Below are 18,674 nucleotides of genomic sequence, written 5' to 3' on the forward strand. Positions count from 1 at the left end.
CACTGTTAACAGGAGTGGGATTAGATAGGGCACTCCATATTTTGACCATTTGTCATGTCTGTTTGACAGGAATGCAGTTATCAGTCATGTAGGGGTCCAGAGATGTCATAGGATTTCAGTTTTAGAAGTAGTTTATCGTGAACCACTGAGTAGAAGGCTTTACAGAAGTCTATGTCAATTGCATCTATTGATTTTCCCTGATCGAGATGTCTAGTCCATATGTTTTTGCAGTGTAGGAGTTGCAGGTTACAGGATAATTTTTTTCTAAAACCAAATTGTTAGAGTAGGTTGTTAGTTTCTAAGTAAAGGGTAACATATTGGTTTATGATTGATTCCATGTGGTCTGTAGTTTTCTACTAGACTGGGATCTTCTTTTTTGAAGATGGGAATGACCATGGCTAGTGACCATAGGTTTGGTAGGGAACTGGTCCTGAAGGATTTTTCAATGCTTAGATTCAGCTATGGCTATGGAGAACTTTTTAAGGAAGTATGCACATAGTCCATAGGCTTGATTGATAGATAAGGTTTTAGGCCACGTAATGCTTTTTCAATGTTGTCTTCAGTGAAGTCTATTTGTGTTAAATAGTTGTAAGTATTTGTGGTACGACTAGGGAATTTTGGGCGATTGCTGTTGACAAAGACTGAGCCAAAGAATATGTTGAAGAGGTTAGCTTTGACTGTTTCATCATAGCATTCTTTGTTGTTGAGTCCTTTTAGTGGTGGGATGGGTCTCGAGTCCTTGAGTTTGTTATTTACAAAGCTGTAGAAGGTGCGGTTGGATTTGGTGCAAAGAAGGTTTTCCTCTGTGATAGTAAAAACATTCCATCTTTATTTGGTGGAATATATTTTTGTAGTGAACATAGCCTGTTTTGTTTTCCCACCAGAAAATATTTTTTTTGGATTGTAGATTCCTTATTGATATGGATAGTTTTTCTTGGTTATGGTGTTATTAGTGGTACGTGTAGTCTGATAGTTCTTTTGACTTTGAGCAAGAAGATGTAATAGAGGTCATCAGCAGTGTTACAGCCAGAGAATAGAGTTTGTCAATCAAGAGTAGGCAGGTTGGCATCTATGAGTTCATAGTTGTCTTTTTTTAAAGTTGCACTTAGGTGTCCCATTATTTAGGGGATTCTTGCAATGGTGTAGATTGAAACTGTAGTCTATTGTGTTGTGGTTTCTGTTGGAAAAGGAATTTGAAGATATGGGATTTTAAAGATGATAGAATAGAGGGATCCGAAGCAGTCACAGCGTCGGTATCATCAGCTGTGATAGAGGTAATTAGAAGTAGATGCAGTAGCGGCAATAGTAGTGATGGGGGCTTGTGGTATCGGTGAGACGGTGGCGGTAGCGACTTTGTTTTAAGGGAATTAGCAGCAGTAGCAGAGATTTGTGACGGGGATCCGATGGTTTTCTTTGCCTACCAGTGGCGGCTTTGCCTCCTGGTGATGGTTTTATCTGCTTCGTGGTAATTGGGGGCAGTAGCAGAGATTTGCAGCAAGGATCTCACAAGCAGGGATGTAGCGGGTGAACGTTTCCTAGATTCACGGTGCTTTGCGGCAATCCTATCGTTGTAAGCATGAGGTGGGCATTTTAGAGCAAGAGCCTCATCTTTTACCTGGTCGCCGCCATTCTATTATTTTGTCTATTTTGTAGTCTCCCCAGTTCTTCCTTGCAGGTACACAGTATTTCTTGCAGTTCTTCCAATGCTCCATTGTTGCTATTTTGTCATGCCATTGCTTGTAGTCAATCTGGATGAACCTTTTGTAGCAGCTAAGTACTTAACCTTTGTAGCAGCTGTTTCTTCAGCTACTTTGCAGAGGCAGCATTTGTTGTTAGTGTCACCCCAATTCTAGCTTTGTATGCATTTGTTCTTGAGACTTGGTCTTGCAGCCAGAATTGGCCCCTTTCTACAACTTTCCTCCTCTTAGCCATTTCCAGATCTTCTGCTCTTTTGCTTTGTCTGTGGACGTATCAGCCATTTAATACTTTGCCTTGCTATGTCTCATTTCTGTTCTTCATTTTGCCTTTCTTATAGGCTAATTTCTTCTCATCCATATTCAGCCAACGTTCATGGTGTACTAATTTCATTGCATCTTTTTCACTGTCCTTCAGATATTCTTCCAATGCCTTTGTTTCTTCTTCAGCTATCTGGTGTATTTGTAACATTTCATGTCCATCTAGGTTCTTTGATAAGTATTATTACATAGAAAACAATGTGAAGTCATAGCTGCTAGTTCTTCAGCTGGTGTTAGCCTCCATTGGCTTTGAATTCTTTCCAAGAACCTAGGATATTGCAATCTCTGAGTATTGGAACAAACTTCCAGCAGACATGGTTGGTAAATCCACAGTAACTGAATTTAAACATGCCTGGGATAAACATCCATCCATCCTAAGATAAAATGCAGAATGCAGCTGCGAGAGCAATCATGGGCTTTCCCAAATATGCCCATGTTACACCAACACTCCGCAGTCTGCATTGGTTGCCGATCAGTTTTCGGTCACAATTCAAAGTGTTGGTTATGACCTATAAAGCCCTTCATGGCACCGGACCAGATTAACTCAGGGACCGCCTTCTGCTGCATGAAATCCAGCGATCAGTTAGGTCCCGCAGAGTGGATCTTCTCCGGGTCCCGTCAACTAAGCAATGTCGCCTGGCGGGACCCAGGGGAAGAGCCTTCTCTGTGGCAGCCCCAGCCCTCTGGAACCAACTCCCCCCAGAGATTAGAACTGCCCCCACCCTCCTTGCCTTTCGTAAACAACTTAAAACCCACCTCTGATGCCAGGCATGGGGGAATTGAGATCCTCTTTCCCCCTAGGCCTTTACAATTCTATGCATGGTATGTATGTATGTATGTTTGGTTTTTATATTAATGGATTTTTAATCATTTCTAATACCAAATTACTATTGTACACTGTTTTATTGTCGCTGTTAGCCGCCCCGAGTCTCCGGAGAGGGGCGGCATACAAATCAAATAAATGAATGAATGAATGAATAAATAAATAAATAAATAAATAAATACAGGAAATAGTATAAGGGAAGACTAGATGGACTATGAGGTCTTTTTCTGCCATCAATCTTTTATGTTTCTATGTATTGGCGTATTATATGTGCAAATCCAAGAAGTGTGGCCTTCTGTAAATGACGGGTGGAAATTTTGTCAATGTTGCAAATGTTGTAAGTATTGCCAAAGGCTTTTTGGTATAGCACCCAATGTGCCAATAAGTACTGGGATCAGCCAGCTGGTTTTGTTTGTTTGTTTCGCACCTCTGTGGTCTTCTCTAATTCTTTGAGTTCTATTCTGCTATTCGCTAGTTTTGCCACATCAAATATTCACACTTACTTCTTTTTATCAGTTAAATCTGATAAGTATGTGCCAAGACATTAATCAATTTGTATCAAGAAATCCAACAATATTTGGATATGTTCATTTCAACTACCTTTTCAACTATATATCAGTTGCTTATTATTGGCACATTATAATTTTGACAAATATTCCAGTAAATCATTTTGATGACTTTTATGTTATTGTTGATAGTTTTTGGTTCAATCTACTTGCATGAGTTGAGTGATCTACCATTTCTTATGCCTCTTTGTACAGTTTGCATTTGATGATTTTTTTTAAAGTTCTGACTTTGGTTGTATTAATTTGAACAGCTTCCTTTTAAGCAGCCAAGTTCTTTGGTTTCTTTATTTAGTGTTCCAAGTTTAAGCCATCGTCGGGTTTTTCTTTATCCACTTTTACTTTGATCTTTTGTAGAAATTGACCATGCAATCCTTGCCAGCGTTCCGTTCCTGTTTTTACTACATTATTTCAATATTCATGTTTTGTTCCCTGTACATTATGTTCGAAGTTTTAATTTGAATCAATCCTTGGCTGTCTTTTACATAATCAGCTAATGCTTGTTTTTCTTCTTTGACAGTTTGTTTGACTTAAACTAAACCTCTGCTTCCATTCCTGTAGGGCAGGTATAATCTATAATATCACTGCAAAGATGTAATGGCTGGTAGTCATTGGTTTTTTTTGTTTTTCAGTCATTAATTATTATGCCTTCTCACCTATTAACCTATACATTCCTTCTTTACTATATGTTTTGATATGGTCTGTATTTTTTCTTTTTTCCAACTCTTACTCTTCCATTCATGGTATACACAATATTATTTATTTATTTATTTATTTATTTATTTACTTACTTACTTACTTACTTACTTACTTACTTACTTACTTACTTACTTACTTTGGCCAATACACAATAATACACAATGAAGGTTATAGAGGATATAGTAGAGAAGAAATACAAGATATAGGAGAAACAATAGGACAGGGGACAGAAGGCACTCTAGTGCGCTTATGTACACCCCTTACTGACCTCTTAGGAATCTGGAGAGGTCAACTGTGGATAGTCTAAGGGTAAAATGTTGGGGGTTAGGGTATGATACTACAGAGTCTGGTAATGATTTCCACGCTTCGACAACCCAATTATTAAAGTCATATTTTTTACAGTCAAGTTTGGAGCGGTTAATATAATTTGCTTCTAAGTTCTTTTTATTCACCTCATTTGCCTAAATATACCATCCTGGAAATACAATTGAGCTGTCACTTGTGAAAAGATTTAGGCATATCTGGGTCTGCTGCCATCAAAATACTCTTTTGATTAACTTCTGTGTTCTATTGGCCTGCCTACAAAGAATCAGAAAAACTATTTGGAGTGTAGGTCAACATCAGGCTGCAAACAACTTAAACACTGTATTGGGCCTATTGTCTACATCAGTTATTCTCAACTATGGTCCACAGGTCCCTGGCGGACCATGATATTGTCATAGGGGATATGCAAAGGCTTGAAGAAATGTTAGGATAGAGTTAAGACGTGGGGTCTGGGGCCATGGTCCACAAATGTTATTTAAAGAGGATAAAGAAAAGGTTGAGAACCACTGGTCTATGGGGTTCTATGAGAAAATACTGAAAAAAGAGTTTCCTATTACTTGCCAGCTTGGGCAAGCAGGGGGAGATAAAGGAGAAAGTAACATTTTTAAAATTTTATTTTATTTATTAATTAGAGTTGAAAGGGATCTTGCAGGTCATCAAGTCCAACCCCCTGCTCAACAGGAAACCCTACACCTCCCCAGCCAGATGGCAGTCCAATCTCCTCTTGAATATGTCCAGAGTTGGGGCGTTCACAACCTCCGCTGGCAGGCTGTTCCATTGGTTGATCTTTTTGACCGTCAGGAAGTTCTTCCTTATTTCAAGGTTGAATCTCTCCTTGGTCAGCTTCCATCCGCTGTTCCTCGTCTGGCCTACTGGCACCCTGGAAAATAGTGTGACCCCCTCCTCTCTGTGGCAACCCCTAAGTACCTGTATACAGCTGTCATGTCCCCCCTGGCCCTTCTTTTCACTAGACTATCCATGCCCAGTTCCTGCAACCTCTCTTTGTATGTCTTGGTTTCTAGTCCCCTTATCATTTTGGTTGCTCTTTCCTGTACCTTTTCCAGAGTTTCTATGTCTCCTTTAAAGTGTGGTGACATTACATCATCCCATGAATGAAATAAGTACCAGAGCTACCTGAAACCTTCTGTTTCTTCCTGAATTGATAACCAACAACTAGTACAGTAGAGCTTGGGATGCAAAAGCCCTGTCCATAAGCCATTATCAGTCCATGTACACCATATTTTGCATTCTACAGAGCGTGCATGCATGTCCCCCCCCTGCACTCTAGGGCCAACATTGTGGGGAACACTGCTCTAAAATATCTTCCAGCTTAATAGACCAATTCTAAAATGAATTAAAGTAGATGTTTTTTCCTGCCCAGCTGCTTATTTTTTGCTACAGCTGCTATTTGCAAAAGAACCCCATCAAAGACTTTGTACATTGGGAGAAAATAATAATTTATGCATTATTTTTAATTTTATTTATTTATTTATTCATTCATTCATTTGTCCGATACACAAATACATAGGAAGAAGAAAAGACATGTAGTAATATATATAAGAGTAAAAGTGAACTTAGAGGAGAGGATATATGAAAGAAAGAAAATATATATGATAAGTGAGAGAAAGGAAAGACAATTGGACAGGGGATGAAAGGCACACCAATGCACTTATGTATGCCCCTTACTGGCCTCTTAGGAACCTGGAGAGGTCAATCGTGGAGAGTCTAAGGGAGAAATGTTGGGGGTTAGGAGTTGTCACAATTGAGTCCGGTAATGAGTTCCACGCTTTAATAACTCGATTGTTGAAATCATATTTTTTACAGTCAAGTTTGGAGCGAACCGCATTAAGTTTGAATCTGTTGCGTGCTCTTGGGTTGTTACGGTTGAAGCTGAAGTAGTCATTGACTGGTAGGACTTTGCAGCATATGATCTTGTGGGCAATACTCAAATCGTGTTTCAGGCGCCGTAGGCTTTCTAGGCCCAGGATTGTTAGTCTATTTTCATAGGGTATTCTGTTTCGAGTGGAGGAGTGAAGGAGTGAAGTGAATTGTCTTTATATTTATTGTATTGAAGAAAGCATATAGTTGAAATCCAGTTTTTGTATAGTGGAAATCTGACTTTTGTCTAGCTAGCACAATAATGTGATAAAGGTTCCTCATAAGTTCTTTCTAATTGTGGTTCATGGATTACATAGAAATATGACAATTCCATTCAGGTAATAATCAACCAAAAAAGTAACCTGAAATATTCTGTGAAAGAACAAAACAGCTACTACACTAACAATAGCATTTAGGGTAATATTCCGCTCCCCAGTGGTTTACAGCCCTCTCTAAGCAGTTTACACGCTTAGCATATTACCCCAAACAATTGCCTCAGCATATTGTCCCCAACAATGTGGGTTTACTGACCTCAAAGGCTGAGTCAACCTTGAGCTGTTGAGACCCGAGCTACCAAACTGCTGGCAGTTGGTGATCAGCAGAAGTAGCCTGCACTACTGCAGTCTAACCACTGTGCCACCAAGGCTCTTACTAAGACTAACGTTGAAGGAAATATAAGAATTTTATTTATTTATTTTTATTTATTCATTTGTCCAATACACAAATACATAGGAAGAAAAATAGACATGTAGCAATATATATAAGGGTAAAGTGAACTTAGAGGAGAGAATATGTGAAAGAAAGAAAATATATATGATAAGTGAGAGAAAGGAAAGACAATTGGACAGGGGACGAAAGGCACACCAATGCACTTATGTACGCCCCTTACTGGCCTCTTAGGAACCTGGAGAGGTCAATCGTGGAGAGTCGAAGGGAGAAATGTTGGGGGTTAGGAGTTGACACAATTGAGTCCGGTAATGAGTTCCACGCTTCGATAACTCGATTGTTGAAATCATATTTTTTACAGTCAAGTTTGGAGCGATTCGTATTAAGTTTGAATCTGTTGCGTGCTCTTGTGTTGTTGCGGTTGAAGCTGAAGTAGTCATTGACCGGAAGGACGTTGCAGCATATGATCTTGTGTATAGATCTATGTGTTTTAAGGGCTAGGAATATTGAGCAGAAGTCTCTCTGGAAAATAAATAACAGAGCTAAATTAATGCTAAGAAAGTAATTGGAGACTTTGAGAAATTGTCTGTGACTAACATACATATTGGTTGTTACAGAAGGTCCGAAGAATAATAGCAACTATGGTTATATAGTGTTTCAGGAAAATGAAAGCGCCTATTCTAAAAATGTGCTTTCATGTTGTGCGTGAGTGGGATGGAAACTGGTTGCACTCTTTAAAGCAGCTGCATCTTTTCTGGCCATTGGCATCAGCTGCTGGAACACCTGAGAAGGCACCTTTTAGAATCCAACCTGAAGTATCTTAATGGAACCTGGCTGATATACGTGATTGTACTGGCAAAATACATGTGTCTTGATTGCTTTGGATGACATGCTATGAATCTAATTCCCTTATCCAAGATTTGATTAATGATGAAACTTAGGCAGACTGCTTGTTCACCAGTTTTAATGTTTATGTAAGTTTAATTAAGTTATATAACTGTTCGATGCTTTCTCTCCGAGTCATAATTCTTTCCTTGAGTAGTTCTCTTGTTGCAGGTGCATTTGAGGTTACTACTGAAGGAATAAATACTGAAAATGACCACAAGAGTTTGTTGTCCCTTACTTTAAGAGTCTTGCATTTATGTACTTGAAGAGTTGAAGACTGTAGTATATACTGTAGCTCTAACGAAGAAATATATATTTTTTATTTATTTATTTGTTTGTTTGTTTGATTTTTATGCCGCCCTTCTCCTTAGACTCAGGGCGGCTTACAACATGTTAGCAATAGCACTTTTTTTTTTTTTTTACAAAAAATAGTGTTTATTGAATATATATACAAAACTATATACAAAGACAATACAAAACAGTATGGACAGGACAAGGTGTTCTTATCATATGTGTCTAATTGTTATTTTCATTAAGGTCGAACAAACCACATTTAACACTAACAAAAAAAAACAAAAAAACGTAGGACACCCCTTTTCCCTCCAATAGCTAGGCTATTGCCCCCACAATCTGGGTCCTCATTTTACCCACCTCGGAAGGATGGAAGGCTGAGTCAACCTTGAGCCGGTGATGAGATTTGAACCGCTAACCTTCAGATCTATAGTCACTGCTGCGCCACCCCGGTTCATATATTCCTATATACCTGATAGCTTTTTAGTAGCCTTGACTATCACTGTTGTATCTTTTTATTCTTGATGGATGTATTTTATTCTCCTTATATACATTGCGAGATACACACCAAAGATGAATTTCTTGTGCGTCCAATCACACTTGGCCAATAAAGAATTCTATTCTATAAAGAATTCTGTTTATCAATTTTGACGTATTTCAGATGAATTATTTAGGTTTAAATAATGTATTTTGTCACAATAAGTTAAGGACAGCAATTATAGTATTAAGAATAATAAGACTAGACTAGACTAGACTAGACTAGACTAGACTAGAATAGAATAGAATAGAATAGAATAGAATAGAATAGAATTCAATTCTTTATTGGCCAAGTGTGATTGGACACATAAGGAATTTGTCTTTGGTACATATGCTTTCAGTGTACATAAAAAAAGATAAGATACATTCGTCAAGAATCATAAATTACAACACTTAATGATAGTAATCAGGGCAGCCATCAGGAATTTTGGGGCCCCATACAGCCTAAGTGTCTGGGGGCCCCCCTGCCATTTTAAAACTACTTTATTTTGTGACATACCAATTATGTATTAAATTTACCTTTCACAAAAAAAATTAAACCCTACCACTACAAGGTACACTTGTTTGACAGATTAATAATGTGAGTCATTTTGTTAAATCTTTTGGTCAAGTATGTTTATTACTATAGTGCAAATATAACATCATAAAGGAAAGCACAGTGAACTGTAAACATATACAAATATTTACTAGACAACACAACATATAACAAATATAACATTATAAAGTGCAGCTGCTAGGGCCACCAGCTCTGTCATATATTCAGCTTTAGTAAAGCCGCGCTGATTCCACATGTCTGTTCGCTGGCCTCTCAGTTTTTGACCAATGTGTTAATAACGCAGAAAATATATTCAAGTCACATCAACATATTACATACATATAAATAAATAACCAGAACAGTGCAAATACACCAAATTAACAAAATATTATTAATTTTGCCATCAACAGTATTAAAAGCAGCAATAAGATGGCACAAAGGATAAAGACAAAATACTCCTGCACCACACTAGAAAAATATTTGTTTTCACAATAATACCAATAAATAACAGGTAACCAGAAGATAAATTATACGCATAATGTTTAAAACTATACGTAAACTCCACCTGGAGAGGCTGATGGGTAGTGTAGTCCATGCTATCTAAGGAACTTTGCAAAGTGGAAAGCATCAGGCGGTACAACACATCCCATCAATAAGAGGTTGCAAGGCAGGCAAACCTAGGGCTGATGGGTGATGGGTAACCAAGCTTGGGGAGGATGGGTGGTGTAGTCTGTGCCATTTAAGAGACTTCCCAGTGAAAACCATTGGACAATAGAACAAGTCCCATTGACAAGGGGGCTGCAAGGAGCTGGGGCGGTGGATGATGGGTAGTGCAGGCTGTGCCAATGTAAAAAGCTCTGGGTAATGCCGACATGTCACCAAGAGGATCGCAGAGCACCAAACTTGAGGCTAAAGGGTGGTGTAGCCAAGGCTGGGAGTCTAAAAGATGGGCATTGTAGTCCTCACTCCCCCTCAAGGCAAACAATGGTGCTACAGTCCTCACTCCCCCCAAGGCAAACAATGGACACTGTAGTCCTCACTCCCCCCTTCAAGGCAAACGATGGGCTTTATAGTCCTCAATCCCCCTCAAAGCAAATGTTGGGCGTTGTAGTCCTCACTCCCCCCCAAGGCAAACAATGGGTGTTGTAGTCCTCACTCCCCCTCAAGACAAACAATGGGCATTGTAGCTCCCACTCCCCCCAAAGCAAATGATGGGCGCTGTAGTCCTCCCTCTCCAAGTCAAACAATGGGCTTGTAGTCCTCATCCTTCCCTTTAAGACAAATGATTGGCGTTGCAGTCCTCCCTCCCCCTTCCAAGGCAACCGACCAAGGCATTGTAGCCCTCCCTCCCCAAGGCAACCGATGGGCGTTGTAGTCCTCCCTCCCCTCGCCCTCCCCAAGGCAACCAACGGTCACCAAACTCCACCCCGCGGCCGGCCGGAGCCTCCCCCCTCCCTGCCCACGGCCGGCGGGCCCGGGTCCCCCAACTGGCTCACCCACGCAGAAGCCGGGGCCGGTCAGGGTGTCCATGGCGTGGCCATTCTCCCCGATGAGCGTCATGTTGCTGCCCGGCTTGCAGCTGTCCCAGCAGCGGCCCTTCTGGCACGTCCGCTCGCAGATGAGCGGCGCAAAGACCACCTTGAAGCGCTCCCGGGCCAGCACCGTCCGCTCCGAGGGGCCCGACGATGACGCGCCCCAGCCCGGCCGGCCCCGCACCCCCGCCGCCAGCCCCGCACCCCCGCCGCCCGCTGGGGGCATCGTGGCAGCATGCGCCGCCCTGCAGCCCAAGCAGCGGCAACGGCGGCGGCTCCTCGCTCCCTCCGGCCCGCCCGGCACAGCCAATCTTCGGCCGCGGGCAGGAATCTGGGAGCGCCGTCAGCGGAGGACGGGCCGGGCTGGCAGGGGGCGCAGGGAAGGGCGGCCGGAACCCAGGGCAGCCCCCGCACTGCAATCTCCCGCGACGGGGAACCGTCGCCCCGCCGCAATTGCACACTCGCGCGCGCGCACACACACACACACACACACACTCACACAACTCTCTTCCCTCCCTCCGGCGGGTCTGCTTTGGAGGCAGGAGTGGCCTGGGCACCCGGCATATGGTGAGTGAGCGGCCTCCTTCGATATTCACGTGCCGGCCCGGGCCCAGATGAGGTGAGCGCCCAGCCGCCCAAAAGCCTTGTAGTTGTTCCCCAATACCGCGTCGCCACCCCCCGAAGGGACTCCTACCTTCGTCGCACACTTTATTTCGGGACCGGGAGGACTGCGCTGCCAAAGGCTCCATCGGGGCTTCGAGTCCTGCCTCGCAAGGGCCAGAGAGCGCACCTTTTACATTGCTGAGGCAGGCGGCCGGCAAGAGAGGGCCGGTACTGCGCACCGGGCCCCCTCATTCCCGGGCCCGTGACGCCACTCCCAGTAGTACCGGCCTATCGGCGGCCCTGATAGTCATAGGGTACAAGAAACAAAGAACATATAGAAGAGTTAAAATATTGAATGTTTTACAGACAGAAATAAAAATTCTTAGATGAGGAATATATTAAAGGAAAATAATATACAGGAAGAATAACTTCAGGTCCCTTCTGCCTGGAAACTTACATTACCTTAAAAAAAATCAGGTGTCCCCACCCCCCTTAAAGCTGGTTGGTATGCAGCACTTACCTAAGCTTTGACTTGCATTGAGGTTCTGTCTGAGAATGTTCTCACACTAATTCTAATTATATATATTTTCTTCTTAGATATATTTTCTTCGCCCCAAGTCTGCGGAGAAGGGAGGCATACAAATCTAATAAATTATTATTATTATTATTATTATTATTATTATTATTATTATTATTATTATATGCTCATTGGCTGCTATAGACATTTTTAGAACAAGCTAGTTCATCAATTCCATCTCTTTTTCCTTTGTTCAAGTGGCTGGCCTTGAAGTCTAACGCCAGATCTTACAACTGAACAAGGTGTGGGAAATATGAAGTAACGTGATGTCCAGCTAACATGAAAAATGTAAAATATGGTGTTAGAAAATCAGAGACCCAAAGAAATAAAGAAAAACATTGGTGCATATCTGTGAATCTCTTCAATATAAGAAACATCTTTTGTAATGATGGTTTAAAATATACATATTGCACTGTAGATGTTCAGTGTGACTCTGAAGGGACATAGATATGAATGCAAAAGGTAATTGGCACATTGTAATGAAGCTGGCATGAATATGGATATAAAGTTGTTTTTTTCTGTTGGAATGGAAAAATATTCTACATTAATGGACAACGGTCATAATTTAGACTTGGTGAATTAGAGTGTAGCTTGGATGCATGTCAGCCTTAAGTCTACCCTTATACAAAATGTAGTGAACAATGAGGAAAATATTTTGCTATTTGAAGGAGTCAACTATACTACCTCAGTGTGTGTGTGTGTGTGTGTATTGTGCATTCCTAGGAAGGATGAGTGATGAATGTCGGGCAACTGTGAGATAGAAACACTTTGGAAGAACATGATTATGTAGGCAAAGGTATGGTTTTATACTGTTCAGGAAAAGGCAGTGAACCACTCCTGTATTTTAGTAAAAAAAAACCACACAGGTGGACAATATAAAATGATTGATAATATAGTGCTGGATATAGGTCAATCAGGTCAGATGGCACTCAACATGCTAATGAGGAATAGCTGAAGATCTTTCAGAGTAATAATGGAATTTATGGTGTGTTTTGATTAAAGCCTTCAGGATTTCTAGTTGCTGATGTTGCCATGCTAAAAGGAAAAAATGAAGCTAAAATAGAATTAATGGAGCAACATGGAACATAAGGTGGAAACAAGGGAAAACTCAGCATAGTAAAAGATGAAATAAATACATAACAGGTTAAATCTTATGATTAGTGAATTAAAGAAATTGGACATTGAACATTTTCAATCAGAATATATTTTTCTCTATTAACTAGAGCACAAAACCCAAGAAGGAACAGCATTGCTTTCGTGGTAAAGAATTCAGCAAGGATAACATGGTACAATGCAATAAATAATATCAATTAGACCTCATTAAAAACCCTTAATATCATGATTATCCTGGTTTATATTTCAACCACTGAGTCAGAAGAAGAGGTTGATGGTTTTTTATAGTCAAACTCAATCTGCAATCAAGAACAACTTTGTGTTGCTTGTGGTTGGAGACTGGAATGCCAAAGTTGGAAATAATAAGGAGAAAAATATAGTTGGACTACAGTAGTCCCTCACCTATCGCTGGTGTTATGTTCCAGACCTGGCCGCGATAGGTGAAATCCGCGATGGGGAATTTATCGACTGATAGTACTTATTTAAGTATTTATATTGTAATTGTTTGGTAAGTTTTCATTGTTTTAAGTGTTTATAAACCCTTCCCACACAGTATTTATTTTAGATACAGTATTTAAATACAGTATTTACAGTATTTTAGATATTTTTTTTTTTTTAAACCTGCCGATCGAGTTCGGCGGGCTGTCTAAATCTGCCGATTGACTTCCTCAGAAACCCGCGATGAAGTGAAGCCGCAGTAGGTGAAGCGCGGTATAGCGAGGGACTACTGTATATGGTCTTTCCATCCTTCTGAGCAGTAGTAGGTTCTGAAATCTGTTGCTACCAGTTCATGCACACGCTTGTGCGTTAAACTTCTGTGCATGAGCAGAAGCTTCTGCACATGCGCAGAAGCATCTCAGGTAGGTAGGCAGAACATCCCAGGCGGCTGGGTACAGCCTCCTGCCACTGGCGCTACCAGTTCACAGAACCAGGCCGAACCGGGAGCAACCCACCACTGCTTCTGAAGTTGGCAAAATGAAGACCCAGATTGTTGGGAACTATATCTTGACTTTGTAAACCACTTACACACAGCTGTAAACCACTATTAAGTGGTATATAAGTCTAAGTACTATTGCAAGTGCTACCAAAGAAAAGTAGATGCTTCCAAGTTACTTATCCCAGTATTGATAATCTGATCAAGGGCGATCAGTTTTCTAATTCAGTGTGAAATGGCTCCTTATATTTTTATCTCATCACTGAAATTACCAGTTCAAATAATGAAATGCTATGATATAAACTATTCATTCATTGGCATTCTTTAGTCTCAAAAGACTGGTATCATGCTTTGGAAAGAGTTCCTAAAATGCTGTCTGCAAAGCTGGATTAATCTCTCCAGAGCATGAGGTCTGGGTAGGTTGTATGGAGGATAGACTGTACCCCAGCAGCAGATCACCCCTCTCCACGCCTCTGAAATAATCCAATGGAATGGCAAAGCCAATATGATTGGTTCCAGCCAAGTTGCAGGAGTTTTCAGAATGTGGCTGTACATAGTCACGAACTACTTCCTGGCTCCGGATTTTGCCACAAGTTTTACTCCCGAAGCCTTTTCCAATGATGGATATAGCCAGGAGGCAGTGGAGATTTGCAGTCAGTTTCCCTTCCAGAAGATGGCTTTGCTGCTTTATCTACCGTTGGGACGTAGAGCCCTCTTCCGCTTTCAAAACCATTGGCCATCTTCTCTTGTAACCCTGGAAAGGGGCCCTTGCAAGGTGCTACCAGACAAGCCAGCTGCAGCTATAAATTACACATACAGTATTTTATATAAAAATTTAGGCATCACCATTGACATTAAATGTTTCAATGATACATTAGAATATTCAGTTTGACCAGGAATGTTTAAACTTTTTGATCCAAGCATAGTTTGACAAACATTTAGGAGTAGAAGGCATGAAATTGACAGATGAAATGTAGAACATTTTAGTTCTACAGTGTCTTTTTTTGGCCCTGTCTATTACTTGCTGAATTGTTAAAGGGTCTGTTTTGTTTTGTTTTAACCTTAGGAAAATGGAACTGAAGGACATGCTTATTGGGAAGACTGCAGGTTTTTTTTCCTGAACTGATAGTGGTTGTCTTATTGTACAATTAATGAGGTTTTATTTCTATGTGAAATTCAATTCTGAACCATTTGCATTTTAATTTTTCTTTCATTTAGCACTTTGAAAGCATCTGAAATAATTTTTAGAGCAAAACTCTGGGCCTGCAGGATACCGAGGTAATGGCTTTTAGAAATACATTGAAGCCAGAATCTTCACATTGCTCCTTTAGTCTAAAAATACCATTTTAGATGGTCAGAAAACAGTTGCAACCAATGCACCTGAAGCTGATACTGGAGATATTCCTGGGATGTTTTAGGGACTAAGAGAGAAAGAAAGTTCTTAACATATTTTAGATTGATTTTATTAGAGATATGCAACTTTCTGAAATGCTTTGAATACCTGGTTGCTTTCCTAAGCAATCACAAAATACAAAGACCTCCAAATAGAAATAGAGTGACTGTGACAAAAGAAGGCAAAGGTGGTACCAACAGTGTTAGGTGCCTTAGATGAACTCCCCAAACAGTTAGATCACCACTTGTAAACTTTCAGCATTTACAAAATCACCATCTGTCAATTGCAAAAGTAGTTTTTCTTGGAACAGCTTATATCCTGCGACAATACCTTTAACATCATTGAAGAATATCATCTGCCTATCTCAGGTCTTTGGGAAGGACTCAATAGGTAATCAGAAATGCTAAATCTCGTCCAAACATTTGGCTGACTCTGTGACAAACAAGTAATAATTTATTTATATAAAAATAAAAATAAATAAAATAAAATGAAGTGTACTTCATGGACAGCCTGTCTGGCATATTGGTTTGCATACAGGGTCAGATATGAAATACTTAATTCAATGAAATACTAGCAAAACTTTCTGTACTAATAGACATTTGTTTTCACTGCACAATTTCAGAAGTTGAATGTTTAGAAATCTATTTCAAGATCTTGTTAAAGGGAAGTTACCTGTCAGTCTAATTATGGGGGAAATGTGATATTAGGAAAAATAGAAATGGAAGAACTGTCTGAAACAGTTGAATCACTTTTCTTTTCAATTAATTGTGAATAGTGTAGATGAAATATCATGTTTCTAGGTTGCATGTTTACTTCTAGGAAGCACTGCAGGTGTTACAATGGTGTGCATATTATAACTGCCCTGGATGTTGTTCATAAATTCATCTCAAGTCATCCAGCATTACTGACCTACTCTTTTCTCTATCTTATCCATTCCTTTGTCTATTCTTGCTGATCATGCTGCATTGTCCGCTCAAAGCTGATGGTTAGTCTCAAGGCTAGTTTCTATATATGTCGCAGGGTTTTCTTGGGGGGCTCTCTGGAAGGCAGAACTACCCTATCCTTTAAAAAGAATTATATAATTTATTAAGCTAAGAGAAGAAAGATAAATGCTGTTCTTCCCATTTTCATAAAGGCCACAAAGGCAGGTAGAAAAGACTAATAATCATAATATAATATTATGCCTTATGGACAAAATATAATGATCTGCAGTATTGGTCAGTGTAGATAAGGAAAATTGGTGGGTGTGTGTTTGCACAAGCATGTAGAAATACAATGGTACCTATACTTACGAACTTAATTCATTCCGTAACCAGGTTCTTAAGTAGAAACTGTTGTGGTTGGCTCTGGCCCAGCTCCTGCCCCAAGGAATGTGGAGGTGGATGCAGGGGAAACATCAACATGTCATAGGCCTGTTTTAGTGCCAACAGAGGCAGGTAGTGCAGTTTCCTCGGACGAAGAAGAAGGTGGGGGTGACTTGGAAGAGGGGGCTTGGCACACAGCCCAGGAAGCCAATCTCCATTATCTTCGGTTGATTCGGATGTGGAAGTCTTGGAGCCACGCAGGCGCAGAGTTATGCGTAGAAGAGACCAATTGAGGACATATTACAGGAGATAAGAGAGGCCACCTCTGTTTGGGTGGGGCTCCACTAATTAGAGCTTTTGATATAAATAGCAGCGTGTGGGTTTGGCCGTTGTGGAAGATTATCTGATCGCAGTTCTTCAGGACCGTGCTTTGCTGTTTTCTGGACTTTGTTTGTTGATTTTTCACGGCTTTGAAACCAAAGCAGAGCAAAGTGTGTGTATCTCACTTCGTTGGAAGAAGGAGGGCTGTGACGTTTCTTCACAGCTGCTAGCTAAGTACTTAAGTAATGATTAAGAGGATTGTATAGACTACCAGGTTGTTTTGGGATGAGTGCTCTTTGCAATACAAAAAGGGTGCTTTGTTTCTTTTGAATTTTGTGATAAAGAACATTGTTTTGAATTTTCAAACGTGTGTGTGTCTGAAATTCGTACCCTTGAATTTTCAGGAGGCTCATACCAGAGAGCCCGGTAGAACAGAAACGCTCTTAAGTAGAAGCAATTTTTCCCATAAGAATCAATGTAAAAGCAAATAATGTGTGCAAACCCATTAGGAAAGAAATAAAAGCTCAGAATTTGGGTGGGAAGAGGAGGAGGAAGAAGAAGAGGAAGAGAGGTGCTGCCGAAGGAAGAAAGTGAGGTGAGGTGGATCAAAAAAATCCAAAACTTTAAGGCTTAAAAAAAAAAGAGAGGGACTCTGAGGCGGCGAGGGGGAGGAGCACGCACCTCCAATAAACCCAGTACGAGACTGCTTCACATACACTGCCACCCATACACTGGCTGTTGCTGCTGCTACCTGTTTCCTCTTCCTTCCCAGGCTGAAGTGCTCCCCTCTCCTCTTGCTCGCTCGCTCGCCCGCTATGTAGCCGATGCCTTTCCTTTGCTGTGGTGACTCCTCGGCTGCCCATAGCGAAGGGAGCGTTTCTTTTCTCTGGGCGCTGGCAGAGGTTTATTCTCTGTCCAAGCGCCCAGAGAAAGGAAAATGCTTCATTTGCTCTGCACTGCCAAAGCCTCCTTAAGCATCACCAAAAGGCTCCTCTGGCAGCCCAGATGGTCAGGATTAAAGGGGGAATGCTGCTCTCAAATTTCCTGGGAACTTTTTCAAGGCACACAAGAGTTCTTAAGTAGAAAATGGTTCTTAAGTAGAGGCAAAAAAATATTAAACACCTAGTTCTTATCTAGAAAAGTTCTTAAGTACAGGTGTTCTTAAGTAGAGGCACCACTGTACTGCAATAAAAGAGAAGATTACGTAATTATCTGGAATAATTAACTTACATGCAAAGAATTAAGTCTTTTCTATGCTAGGAGCTGAAGTTCTCAGATACCTATTAAAGAGTAAATGATTTCCTTGAACATTTTATTGATTGATTTCAAAAAATATGGAAAAGAATAATAATAAAAATAATCTATACATAAACCAAGCAAGTTGAATTATTAACTGGATGTACACCAAGTGCATGGCTGTAGTGTGCAATGATTCATTCTGATCAAAGTGGGCTTTAAACCATGGTTTATGATTTTCTGCTCTATGAAACTTACTCAACAAACCATATTTAAACAAAGAATATACTGAATCCAGCTAATCTTTTCTGCCAATTGAATAACCTTTTCTAGATTTTTCATATGGTTAAAGGACAAGCATTCTTAGTTTTTTGCTTTTATTTTAAAATGGAAAATAAATTACGTAGATCAGAATTCTGCACTTCTGATTCAGTTTTTCTTTGGC

General features: G+C 40.5%; 1 protein-coding gene across 3 annotated transcripts in view; it reads left to right on the forward strand.

The window, feature by feature from the left end:
- C3H8orf34 (chromosome 3 C8orf34 homolog) overlaps window positions 1–18,674 on the forward strand; it is an 86,460-nt gene that overhangs the window by 3,419 nt on the left and 64,367 nt on the right. The gene's annotated exons all lie outside the window — the stretch shown is intronic.

Source organism: Erythrolamprus reginae, chromosome 3 (assembly GCF_031021105.1).
Source record: "Erythrolamprus reginae isolate rEryReg1 chromosome 3, rEryReg1.hap1, whole genome shotgun sequence".
Lineage (NCBI taxonomy): Eukaryota > Metazoa > Chordata > Lepidosauria > Squamata > Dipsadidae > Erythrolamprus > Erythrolamprus reginae.